Below are 13,900 nucleotides of genomic sequence, written 5' to 3'. Positions count from 1 at the left end.
GAGTATGAAAATTTAGTTCTTTTCTTCCTTTTTAAAGATCGCGGTGATGGGTATAAAAGGTTCGGTCACCGGATATAATTTGTTACTTACTATATATGTTTTTGTGTTCATGTACATATCCTGCAAAAATTATTTAATGAGATCTACGACATAGCTATTTATCCTGACAATTGGTTAAGGTCATCATCATACATCACTATTTCAAAGGAAAGCAATGCTAGGATATGTCAAGATTATACAAAATCATATCGCTAATGAAAATATGCCGCCTTTCGAAAATGTGCCTAAGACTCATCCAGCAAAGGCGATATGGTCAGTGCGAACCAACACTTGGCCGTTTTGAGTTTGGGTTTATTCGGTTTTCAGGTTCTGGCCCAGGACAACTCATATTCCTATGAACTGAGGGGTTCGGTAATGGTGCATTTTGTCTTCTCTACTTTTTAATGTCTATTCTGACGTAATCTTAAGGTTGATGGCGAAAAATCCATATGCACTTGCGACCCCATCCACTAATAAGCGAAAGAGCGAAAGGGTTTCCAAGTTTGTATACCTTGGATCCATATTACATGAAGACTGCCGCAGCGAGATAGATATAAAGAGAAGATTAGAAATGGCCAGAACGAAATAAGGTTATCCCTTCGCCTTCGTTTCATGAAACGCTTTGTTGCGGTCGGTGCTCTCGTATAGTCTAGAATTATGGACATTAAAAATCAATACAATGAAGTGACTAGCCTTTGAGATGTGGCGTTATTGAAGAATGCTAAATCGCATGCGCAATGCTGAAGTCCTAAGAAGAACAAACCAAGAGCGTGAGCGATCAAAGTGTATTATAAAGCGAAAAACTGAATGTTTTGGATATAAGGCGTGTGAAAAAGATATGAACTCCTGCACTTAATAGCGGAAGGTCGGATCGAAGGCCGCAAGAGGCATGGACAGGAAACAAAGGTCGTGGTTGGACAGGACTGAGAATGATACACATAGCTAGCAGTCGAGTAGATTTTGGGACTTTAGTTAATAGTACAACTTATATCCATCCAATACAATAGATTGATAATAAGGGAGAGAAATTTTTGTGAATTTGTGAAAATTACACAAAATAGTTAATTAATTAAAGACTGATTAGCGGGACTATGAAATTGTTCACATTTTAGTGGTTTTATTTTGTTTGAATTCCTCTGATGGCATCTTTCTGCAAAATTTTACAGTTTCGATACCACCATCGCTGCCTTCGAGAACAGTGCTCCTCTAGCAATTTTTTAAAAGGATTTATGTATATATGTGTTTTAAAATATTACTTACATATACACACTTTTAAAGTATGTATAATGTAGTGTTAAAAGCAAAAAAAAAAAAAAAAACATTCTCTTGCAGCTCGATATTATGTGCAAGGAATGTAGCTATAGAACAGCAATAACCCCGAAACTGTTGGCTTAAAGGGAAAATGAACAATTTAATTTATTATAAAGCATCGTCAACAACAGTGAAACTCATAATTTACTGTCAATTATACATATTCGCAGGCATATAGTATACGTTGTGGGCACATATGCTTAATTCATGGATTTAATGTGCTTTCTTTCTAATTACCGGTTGACTAAAGTTTCCCCCAACCCATAATAAATACGTTTACGTATGGCTGATGCCGGACATTAGGTTGCTGTTGTTTTCGTTGTTGAGGTCAAAAACACTAAAATTACTCTAACTAGCGAGCTAGCGCCACTATATTTTGTGGAACAAATTTCTAGAGCGCATGACCATCATCCAATTGCAAGCAATAGCTTGCGATATTCGTTAAATGAAAGTTGATGTTGACACCGATAAGGCTTGACACTGTTTCTGTTATTGTAGTTGCTGTTATTTTTCTAAATATATGTATACATATATATATATATATATATATATTTGTTTTTATGTATTAAGTATGAACTCTTTATTCGCTGTTTTGTTATCGGTCGATGGTTTGATTGTTGACTGCTGATGGCTATACAAAATTGCAATTTTACATGCAACCAACATCATGATCCAACGATGTTATTTTTTCGGGAAACATTCGTTGCCACTGACAATCTACACTGAACGTTTAAAAGTAGTTTGCAAGAAAGAATGCCAAAAATATTTGAACACAGATAGCCGAACATTTATAAATTGTATTAACAGCTAGCTGAAGTTACTTTACTTACCTATACATATGCATATATGCGCACATATACGCGCTTATATATATAATATCCGCACGTTCGAAATGGAGAGGAGGGAAAACGTAACTACTATTTCGTACCGTATCCATATATACATAAAACTTTATAGCACATTGTTAAGCGACGGATTCAGTCAATAATTTACTGCATGTAGAGTAGTCGCTACGATTTCGCATCCATATGCAATGGATTGCTTTTAATAGTCAAAAAGCACGAAAACACGAAATTGTCGAAAATTGTAAACGAAGACGGCATACAAACTAATGTCAACATCAAGTATTGAAAATTTAAAAAAAAAAAATGGGTTTCCAAGCTTTTGATTAGAGATTTGCAAGATAGTTCAATAAATAACTTAATCTGAAAATAACACACAAGCACACACACTCATAAACAAGCATACACACACACACACACACACACACACACACACACACACACACACACACACAAATATTATGAGCCGCATCTACCAACGGCGTCGCGGCAACGATCTCTCCTCGCTAGTTATAAGAGGCGCGAAACGGATGGTCTCGCTAAGGATTTGGCAATCGAGGTGGGAAAGAACGACCAAAGGAAGGTGGACATTCGTTCTTATCTCTAACATAAGACGTTGGGTTGACAGACGGCATGGAGGAGTAAACTATTACTTAACCCAGCTTCTGACTGGCCATGGCTGTTTCCGGAAATATCTACACAGATTCGGGCACGACAGTTCGCCTAACTGCCCGGTATGCGAGGATATGGAGGAGGACGCAGAACACGTAATGTTCTACTGCAGCAGGTTCGAGAATGGGCGGCCTCAAGTGCCACCTAACGAGATAACAAGCGCAATGGTTGGCAGTGCAGCAGCCTGGAACGCCGTAGACGCATTCGCCAGCAATACTCTCGTGGAGTTGCGGCGATTGGAGAGACAACGGGTGGAGAGCAGAGGGAGTGGACGCCGATAGTGCATTCCACTGAGGTCCCACCATCAGGAGCGTGCTAGCGACAACCAGCCCCCGCGAAGTAATACCTAACGGTGGTACCGCGGGGGAGAGTGGTAGACGAAGTGTGTGTGGGGGGTAGTTTTTAGTACGTATGCGCCAGGGATGGCGAATCGTGCATGCTGCTACTAAGACCCAGCAGTATCTTTCGAAGATTTTCTACCTCCAGCTCACTGAGCAAAACAAAAAAAAAAAAACACATACAAATATATACAAATGTTCATTTACTTATTTTTTTTCCCCTTAAATTTACTTCCATCAGATAAATGTCATCATCATTAGTGAAATTAAATATTTGTCTTTTGATTATTTCATGAGATCATTTTGGTTGGTGTTATTGAATGTTATTGTTACAACAAAAGACACAAAACGAAGCACGCCGTATGTCATATGCATAGGGTCGTTTTGTATGTCCGTAGCTAAAGTGAGTTACGAAAATTACGGAGTAACTAACTACCATTCCGAAAAATCCATGCTAAGAATTTCATAAATTATTTCATTTCTTATGATCATAAACAATAGCTATTGTGTATATAATTCCGGCTCATCGGGTGCGCCTGCTTGTTAATTATAACGATCGTATCGATCTCAAGAAGACTGATGTCAGTTCGAATTCAAAAATCAATCGAATCAATTCATAAATTTGCTCTACAATAACAACAAGAGATGTCATTGCAAATTTCATTCCGCTCACTTCGGAGCTGTCAACATACAACTGTCATTGCAATGACATTTGACAAGTAAAATTTGGGAGGTTTCGCGATATGTTTGTTTCGATACATGCCCGACACAGCAAAATAGTGATGAAACATTAAAGATTAATCCTGACCACGGCCACTTAGTTTAACACTTGCACAACGTATATGAATAATAATGGGTAACTAATGCGCCTAAGAAAGTGACACACACTTTCGCAGCATTCTTGAATTTAGTTGATCAGTAATAGGAGTGCGTGTGTAAATAGAAATTAGTGATGTCCATTATACATCTTATATGTGTTTTGTCCATCCACGTGGACACCCTGAGCAGAGCATGTTGAATGTGCTTCTAGTAGGAGAAGACGTTCAAGACGTTCCCTATATAAAGGGCCAATAAAGTTTATGAAGCAAGAGTGCGAAGCGCATTATAGACATACTTCTCGGAAAAAAAGCGATAAACAAAGTAGGCAAGGGCAGTACATGAGCCAATCGAACTTGAGCCTAATACACAAAAGGAAAAACGCTGACTTCAACAAGCTTAGCTTCAAGGTTGTTTTGATCTAGCAAGCATTAACGGACAGAACAGGAGAGCAACTTTTACAGAATTGGATTTGATTACGACGTCATAACGAGTTACATTGTGAACCGACTACTGATACACGAAAGTAACAATAGTACGGATATCTTGGACTTGTTCTGCCCTCCGTCTCAGAGATGTATAAAATTGTAATAACCTTATTATAGCTTCTCACATGTGTGACAATTACTTCGTTTCGCCAGTGGCATAGCGAACGTTGCACAGCAGATGAAGTTAAGGTAGATAATAAAATAATGCAATTATACAGCATACGCACTGTGCGCTTGTAAGTAATAATAAGTTCGCCAGATTTTTACGAAAAGGTCAAAGAATTTTCTATCTGATTTTTATAGATTCTGTTAAAGTTTTTAAACGAAATTAAGTCATCTTTGAATTTCTTCTGATCGCGTGCAAGGAAACCCGACCGAGAAATGAAAGTTTTGACCCTATGCAGAGCTATTTGAATTCAAACCATAGACAGCTGTAATCATGTCTACTCTCTTAGTCACGTTGCTAAAAGGACACATGCAGTATTTCGAATCTCGGAAAACTACTTCCTCTTGACAAATATTATACATTCTCTAGGGCTAATGAAAAACATTCATTTCTAACAAAACGTTATGCAAAAGATTTTGTCATCTTTCCAGTTTTTTTTTGAATATTTCCCCATGGCGTCTTAGTAATACTCGAATAGCGGGATTGACTATGACTAAAAATTTTATGAACATAAAAATTTTTGAAAACCTTAGATTAAGCTTGCGATTGGAAAGCATTTCAGTTTTTTGGTCTAAGTAAGTAAATGATTTCATCAGACGTACGAAGACAATTTATTTCTATTTACAAAGTTTGTTACATCAAGACGATACCATTCCGCTTTAATTATATTGACTTGATAGTAACTCACTAAATATGTATGTCACATCTTTCAATCTTGATTTTATTAAATAGTTGTATACCCTTTAGATAATACGTCCTATATAGATATACTTATATGTAAACGAATGGCTAAAATACTGTCAAAGATTTTGTAATAAACATATATAAGATATGTTGGGTAGCGCTTCTAACTTTGAAAATAAAGTTTACAATCAACACAAATATTTTTATTGTATGCACACATACATCCAATATATGCACATATAAATACAATATACAAAATATTCTATATATATATACAATGCATATATTGTTATTACCCGCAAAGTGCATAAGATAGCAAAACATGACAACTATGTATGAATGAATGTGCATACATATACACATATATGAAAGTCATGAAAATAGAATCCACAATTCATGCAAAATCCAACAGGAATATCTATGAATGAATAGTTTATCTTTTAGAAGAGCCTGTATATATGTAGGTATATGTATATATGTTTGTATGTATATGTTAAAATAAAAATGCAGAACAATAATAACTCTATGGATATAATAATAACTCTCTGTGTTGGATAAAAAGGGGTGCAAGGGCAGGCTTGCTGTTGATTATCGCCGGAGAAAGTAGATAAGAGACGTGTGTGTTTTTGAATACGCTTGCAATTGTGTAGAAGTCGACATCACACACCCACACTAAAGTAAGTAGTGCGGTATATTATCGTTTGCCACAGGCAGCAGGAAGACAGGCACGAGCACAATGAATCGTGGTATGTGAGTTAAAGTTACAGTACTTGTCAGTTCATCGTTGAGTAAAGGAATATTAGGCAGAGCTACAACAATTTTTAGTCTCGCACGAACAACACTTACGGAAACATCGCCGCAATACGACGAGCGCATGTTATAAACGCTAATTATTTACCGCCTATATATATATATATATATATATATATATAGAGATATATAGAGATATAAAGATATAAAGATATATATATTTAAAAACAATTATATATATATTTGTATATATATACATATATATATATATATATATATACGTATATTTAAAAACAAATATATATATGTATATATATATATATATATATATATTTGCACATATACAAGTAAATATGTATGCATACATGAACATATATATATACAAGGTACAATGAAAATATTTGCGTGTGGTTGTCTGCATGTGTATAAATGTTTAAATAAATGTGAAAGTATGTGAAAGTTTTGTGATGTTGTTGTACACAGAGAGATGTGTTAGCGCCGCTCGGAAGTTCGAAAACTATAGGAAAATATGAACTGAACATAAGTGTTCACAGGCACGCACATCCAGAGACAAATGTGTGGGATGATATGGTGTAAGTTTGAATTACGGGCACGGACGTAAAATGAGAGTTGAATGAATAAATAGAGAATCCGGCAGACACGAAAAGAAGGGCAAACTATGTAGAAGAAGTACACGCAGCTCGTAACGCGGCGAAAAAAGTACATAGCTTTTATTATTGCTGAGTTGTCGACCATATCGGTTACTAGCGGCTAACTTTGGGGACCCAACGCCAAAACTTCTATATCAGGAAACAAAAAGAAAAGTAAAAAAAAAAAAAAAAAAAAAAACAGAAAACAGAAAACAAAATAAAAGCCGCAAAAGGTTGTTGTCGCTGCTGTTGGTTTTATTTTTTGTTTTTGGACTTTGTCATGTTTACTACGAAGCTGTGCGGTAGCGTGTACGGTTTTGGTTTCGTTGTTCTCCCGGGTGTGTTGCAAAATACGGGATTGATCACCTACGCAAGTGCGTGTGTATATGTTTGCGTGTGTCCCTGCAATTTTCGGAATATGTAAAAGGCGGCATTTGAACCGCGTGCCAAATGTCTGTGAGTTTAATGAACGTTGTTTTCCGATGTTGTGCGTGTCATAATGTCGTATCGAAATGTTGTTATGTGTTATTTTAATCGTGAAAGTACGCAAATATCTGAGGCCTGTCATCAATATAATACATAAGTACATGTATGTCGTTTTATGCATACACACATAAATACATATATACATACATATATACATATATACATGCATACACTGTTTGTCGTTAATTCAAAAGCCTTAAACGTTCTATTTCCATTTAGAAAGAAGATAAAAAAAAAAAAAAACAAATATATACAATAAAAACAAAATGTGCCGACGCTTACTTCGACGGAATATAAAGGCATAAATTTTGTAAATGTACGCTTTTGAATAGGACCGCAGACAAAGATAATGTATGTTGACGCATATATGTCATGTCACATGAAATTTATAAAAATATTCTATTTATGTTTGTCAGACTATGAGAAAAAATACTTTCTTTTTGTTTTCGCTTTTTTTGTATACAAGTGTTCATACACACATAATAAATGCTTATGAATCGTCGTCGAACACACAATTAGCCATGCATTTGCATTAGATGAAGAAGAGATGTTTCACGTTCTGTTTTGCTCTGTTTTGCGAGAATGATTGTCTCGCCTTAAATATCGCGATAAGTGCAAAAGTGAGAAATGCTTAAGAAGATTCGCAAATTTATAAGGAAAATGGAGAAGATTTCTCTGTAATTATTTTTAAAATATTTATGACTTTTGTTTATTCGTTTGCGAATGTATTATAATAATATTGTGAGAACCTGTTAAATATTAAAAAAAAAAAAAAACAAAAAAATAAAAGCAAAAAAAAAAAAAGAAAAAACAACCAAAACCAAAAATTTATTGAAATTCCATTGTTGCAGAAGAAACATCCGAATAAAAAGGTAATTTCAATAAGCAAATTGTAAAATTTTATCTCTACTGTAAGTGATTTGCTTATATTTAATTATCTGCCTTTGAAATATGTGTATGTTCATCATATCTGGAAATAACAAACAATCGATGAATCGATCGATGAATGCTTTGGAAACTTTGAATTTCTTCTTCTTTTTCTTTATTAGACCAATTTTGTCACCATTATATGTATATATATATACAATTTATTTACATATATATATATATGTGTGTGTGTGTGTGTATTGTCTATATATATTAAATTAGCCTATCCACTTAACAGGTGTGGCACAGGAGCTTTGGATCAGGCTTCAAAAAATATTAATACTAAATTTTTGGGGCAAGGTCGGTAGCACATGCAAGAAATGTATTGGAAATTTCAATATCTTTTCCTACGTGGTTTTATGTATCTGCCCTGATCGTTTTCAGATTAGTTTAAATGCATGCCGTCAAATATATATATGAACTATAACTTTGACTGCTAGACAGATGCACAAGCAAAAGGCGAATGCAACCAAGTTAAGTTTTTCACATTAATTAAGTCTATTTGCACATAAAGGGGTTCCTTTAGTGGTTCGCTTTTCCTGTACAATGCCCACACTCGTCCTTAAGCATAGCAAGTAAGGACGTTGTTGTTCGCCTGAAACCTCTTGCGTAAGCCATTTTTGTTTTGGAATTTCTGTTTTTACATATAATGCCGGAATCGAACTCAACTTTAAATTGTCGTCGACTACACTATGTAAAATTTAAATGCCTTTCGCTCGATTTTATATTTTTTTTATTGTTCATTATTTTAAGACTGACTACATTAAGAGCTATGAGAATAAAAAAATATGAATGTCACATTTCAACTTAGTGTCTACAGCTTTGGAAGATAGATAGGCGTACAAGTTGTTTTTGGGGGTATAGCGAGAGACTTACATGCTTTACACTGATTGAAAATACAGGATAATTGGATTTGTGATTTGTGTGTTTAATGCATTCGTTTCAATGTCCGATCGCATCATAGGGTCAAATGCCTTGGGTCGAATCTCGTATATTCGACAGTCAAAGTAAGTATCACGATTGTCGCCTGAATTGCAGACATCGTAGTGGATTAGTTTGACATGTTTGTGAACATAGTTTCAATATGTGTGCAATTGTGCATGTATTGTAAGTAGTATTCTACAAATAATGGCAAGTTCGAAAATATATATTCGAAAAGAAAGATTTAATTCACATCTTCACGTTTCCTTTCGGAATCACAGGATGGCTGACACCGTCTTCCCAATCCGGTCACAAAAAACCTGACTGTGGTAATTTCTCTCTTCGATAGCTTCGAGAATTTCAGTGAGAGGAGAATGCGTCGACAGAGGAACAAAAGTAATAGACGAATAAATCGGACGTTAAATCGGAATTGAAATCTTATACCAAGGGTACATATATATATATATATATATATATATATATATATCTTTAAGTAGGAAACAGAGCGTACTTTATATGTGTTGTAATGAACAAATACTTTTGTATACGCATTCCAGATGAGCAATTTTACTCTTATTTTGAGTTCTTTGATGGGTATTTTTTACGCATCGCTTGCCGGATGTTAGATTCTGGAAATACGTTTGTCGGATTCATTGTCTTCGAAGCGCCGATGTTTTTTGCTTTTCATTGTCAAGGTGCTGGTTGGCCCCTGATTGTAAAGCTGATTTGATGAATCCGAACTAAGAATATATGTTTGCCAAACTTTAGATACTTTATTTCACGGTTAGGATTGTGAAAGAGAAAGGCAACACTAAGTGAAATCCTTCTAGCGAAGAATATGGCATTACATGCGCCTTTCTCGTTACGTTAGGAGGAAAAATGGGATATTTAATATGCCTGAATGGATGTGTGATGGACACTTTTGAAATAAATAAATAAAAATAAATAAATAAATATGAATAGTTATAATTTCAGGTTACGTAGAGAGTCTGCCTTTAATAACATGCAACACAATCATCCTGTTTGGCTTGTTGCCATGATTGCTGCATACTTGTATGATGATGATGATGATGATGATGATGATGAATACTTGAACGCAGTTTACATACATTTAAACGCTTATGAGCGTAAAGACCATCAATTTGATCAAATAGACATTTTTTTGCCGGAATAGGTACTATGTGCTTGATCTATTTTACCGTTCGGCCTAAAGTGAAATAATTACATTGAAAATTTGATTTTGTTTAAATCAAAATATTATTATTACATATGTTTTCCTAACAGAATTTGTGTTTGCTGTTACCAGGCAAATATTAGAGATGTGAATATGTAAGAACTCGAATGTTTTAAACATTGAGCTATAACTATAGAATAAATGAAAAGTTTGAAAATTATATCCATCTTAGGCTAAATTTTGGATACCCGTTACTGCCATGGGAAATTCATTGTTTGACGTTTACTGCGGGCAAGAAAGCTGATCAGCAAAATTTGATTATCCGTAATAGGCGAGCCAAACCCTCGATCGATATCTTAACTTACGATAAAGCTTGAAAATATATATTGAGGTTTTCAATTGCTCCCTTAAGCCAATTTAACACTTTTGTTATCGCTGATACATCATGTTTATGTTAAACGATCTATTAAATGCTAAGATTTAAATTTATGCTAACGTTCTCTGATTATATTGACTCTTGTGAACAGACATCAAGCTTTGATTAAGAATATTTATATAAATCTTTTGGTGAGCATGCGTTCACATATCCAATGTGACAAAATTAATAATAATGTATTTCGCTACACTTAGGCGATGCATGTAACAATAATAAAAGTTGAGTTCGAGTTGAATTGCAGATGGTATTGTTAAACTATACGACGGTGATAGTGACATTGATTGTTTACCCACTTAGCTATGTATGTATACATTATAATAAAATTTATATTAATATCCATCACTGAATATGATGAGGGGTATGTCACATTTTATCAAAACGTTTCCAGCAACCAGAAGTAAGCTTCAGAGATCCCACAAAATATACACATTCTTGATCAGTATCAAATTCTGAATCGATTTAAACATGTCCGTCTGTCCGTTTGTGTAATATCTGTTGTAAATATTCTCCTGGCCGCAAAAATGAAGCTATCCATCCGCTTCAAACTTTGGCAGAGTCCTTCAAAGTTCTTGCAGCAAATGGATATTGAAAATGGGCCAAATCGGTCGAGAAAGACCGAAAACGAGAGTAAAGGAATTTAATCAGCAATGAAAACCGAAACCCTTAAAGAAAAGTGAATACCAGTTCGTTTTCTCGTAAACAACTCGGAACGTATATAATAAATGCTCTATCTTCTTCTTGCCTCATTGGAAAATGCAGGAATCACAGTTAAAAGGAATTACTATCCTAGAGTCCGAAACATTTAACTGATTAAAGTCAATACGCTTCATCGATTACAAGAGGATATGGATGGTTTTAGTTCGCTAGTCTTCTGAAAATTTTCATTCCGAAAATATGTTTTGTCGAAGAAATCTGTGAAAAAATCGTAGGAGACGCGGCGATCACAAAGCAATTTTAAATCGCTTGGATTATGTTGGATACACAAAGAAGATCAATGCTTGCATGTCGCATGATTCGTCGATGAAAAATTTTGATTGGTTGAACCTATTCCAAATCGAAGCAAATCATTACTGGCGATGGAATAAGAATGTCATTCGCAAAAAATTGTGATTAAAAAAATCTGAGCAATCACAAATGGCTTCTAAGTCACAATTAACGACCCATGATAACATTCTAGAACCTGATCAACCGATTGATTCTAAACCTTATTGTCAGCAGGAACATATTACCCGACCACGGAATCCACCCTCCTTAGATAAGTCAAATAACTCAAATTATAGTAATAATTAAACCAATAAATTCTGTTCGGCTTGATCTGCTGCTTCAATTCATTCTCGCGATTCAGTTTCATTTTAAACGGAGATGAAACTTACAATATAATCGCAGTAAAACCATTAGCGTTTGTATGATGAAAGAAATTAAATTTCGTTCAACAAACATTAGGACAATACATACCGTACAGTAAATACATATCAAGTATGACTTGCGGACATTATACAATACAAGTTATCGGACAGCAGAATCAAAATTTTGTTAACATTGCGTTTATTCTAATTGATGTTGTGCTGTGCGAATATATGCCAGACACAGAAGAAAATTTCCCCAGTGCTAATTAATACAGAAACATATTACTATTTAATCAGATCATCTGTCCATCTATCCATCTTGTTATCTCTCTGTCTGACGTCAGTCCACGTACTTTTGTGTTCGATCCATAGGTTGCAATTTTCTAGATATTTTGATGAAATTTGATACACTGACATGTTGTAGACTATGAAAATGGATTGAGTTAAATGATTTTTACGATTACACACCACAAATATCATAACTCAGTTTGAATAGTTGTCGTATATAAAAAAAAATTTGAAATGTTTAACATTTCTGGATAAAAGTTGCTAAGAAATAATACTTTGTCATATTGGTAAATCTTTTGAACCTCCTCTCAATAAGGCAAAAATTAAGTCTGGACAATTATTCGATTTAGAAAATGATTCTGAATCTATTAATATAATCGAATGTGGTTCACTGTTACGTCTCTCTGAACATTAAGCTTGCCTGTATATCAAGTGGTGTAAGATAGAATTACGAATGAATGAATGAACGGTAAATTTATATTCAAGGATTTATTTTTTGAGCTATCTTCCTATTAACGTGTCTATAAAAAATTCATTGGCAAAAAAACGAACTTTACAAAATTAAGATCATGTTTCCTATAAAAGAAAGTTTATAATTAAAATATATTTTTTGTAATTTTATTGCGGAAATAAGTGTAGAACTCTATTGGATAAAACGATGTATGATATTTAATGGTTGTCCTTGCCCGATTTCTTCACCTTTTAACTTGTTATACCGTACGCCACTTACGATGCAAGGGTGTATTAAGTTTGTGTGAGTGTCTGCAACATCCGAAGGGACTTGCAATAGGCGCCTCTTTTATTCTATTCACTTTTTGAGTCAATTTAAGCTTGTCCATCCATCCGTCCGTCCGTCCGTCCGTCCGCGTGTCCGTTTTATTTTCTTGTATTCAAACTACATCTTGCAATTTTCGAGATATTTTGACGAAATTTGATATATCGACGTGTTTCTACCCAAAGACGTACGCTATTGAAAATGATTCGAATCGAACCACTTTCCCAACAACTTCCCATATAATTTCTTCTTTTTAGAAGTTTTTCGTTAAATGATTGTGGCATGGTCTGGAGTAGTTAATGGTGAGTCGTGACGTTTTTAGTTGTTTTCCTGACAATTTGAACCGACATATAGTATACTAGAATTGTTAATTCAACCTATGCATGATAAACTCTGAAAAAGTCCGGTATATAATTAAAATAAAAAAAGAGGGTTTTTTTTTCTTTTTCGGGCTTTATTTTTTCAATAATAAGGTTTCTACTGCTGTGTTAAGCCTGCCATGATCTATTTTTGTTTCTTGCGTTTTTTTTTTTTCTTTTGTTTGGAATTGCGTGTACATAGAAAACCAAGTTGACTTTATGGGTGTAGATCGAAATCAATTTTTTTTGTTTTTTATATGCATTTGCTCGAGTGCGGCTTCATTTTAGCTTGTACACGAACATAGAACGAATGTACTGATAACACATATATATATATTTTTTTATTTTTTTGTATGTATCCGCTTGTTGCTGCAAGTCATTTAGTGAAGAGCTCCATTCCTTATTTATATCCATAATTTCGGTAAGTAACTT

General features: G+C 34.5%; 1 protein-coding gene across 16 annotated transcripts in view; it reads left to right on the top strand.

The window, feature by feature from the left end:
- Positions 1-8,010: 8,010 nt before the first annotated feature.
- The window catches only part of LOC119633132 (small conductance calcium-activated potassium channel protein), a 244,980-nt gene continuing 239,090 nt past the window's right edge, over positions 8,011-13,900 (top strand). For 10 of the 16 annotated variants that reach the window (XM_038026582.1, XM_038026573.1, XM_038026564.1 and 7 more), the window contains exon 1: positions 8,012-8,114. The gene's annotated coding sequence lies outside the window, so the exon portion shown is untranslated. Of the gene's footprint in view, positions 8,115-13,900 lie in introns of all 16 variants that reach the window. The other 6 variants (XM_038026553.1, XM_038026492.1, XM_038026527.1 and 3 more) reach the window with 2 other exon arrangements.

Source organism: Glossina fuscipes, unplaced genomic scaffold (genome assembly GCF_014805625.2).
Source record: "Glossina fuscipes isolate IAEA_lab_2018 unplaced genomic scaffold, Yale_Gfus_2 0, whole genome shotgun sequence".
NCBI lineage: Eukaryota > Metazoa > Arthropoda > Insecta > Diptera > Glossinidae > Glossina > Glossina fuscipes.
This window is presented reverse-complemented; position numbering and strand designations above follow the sequence as displayed.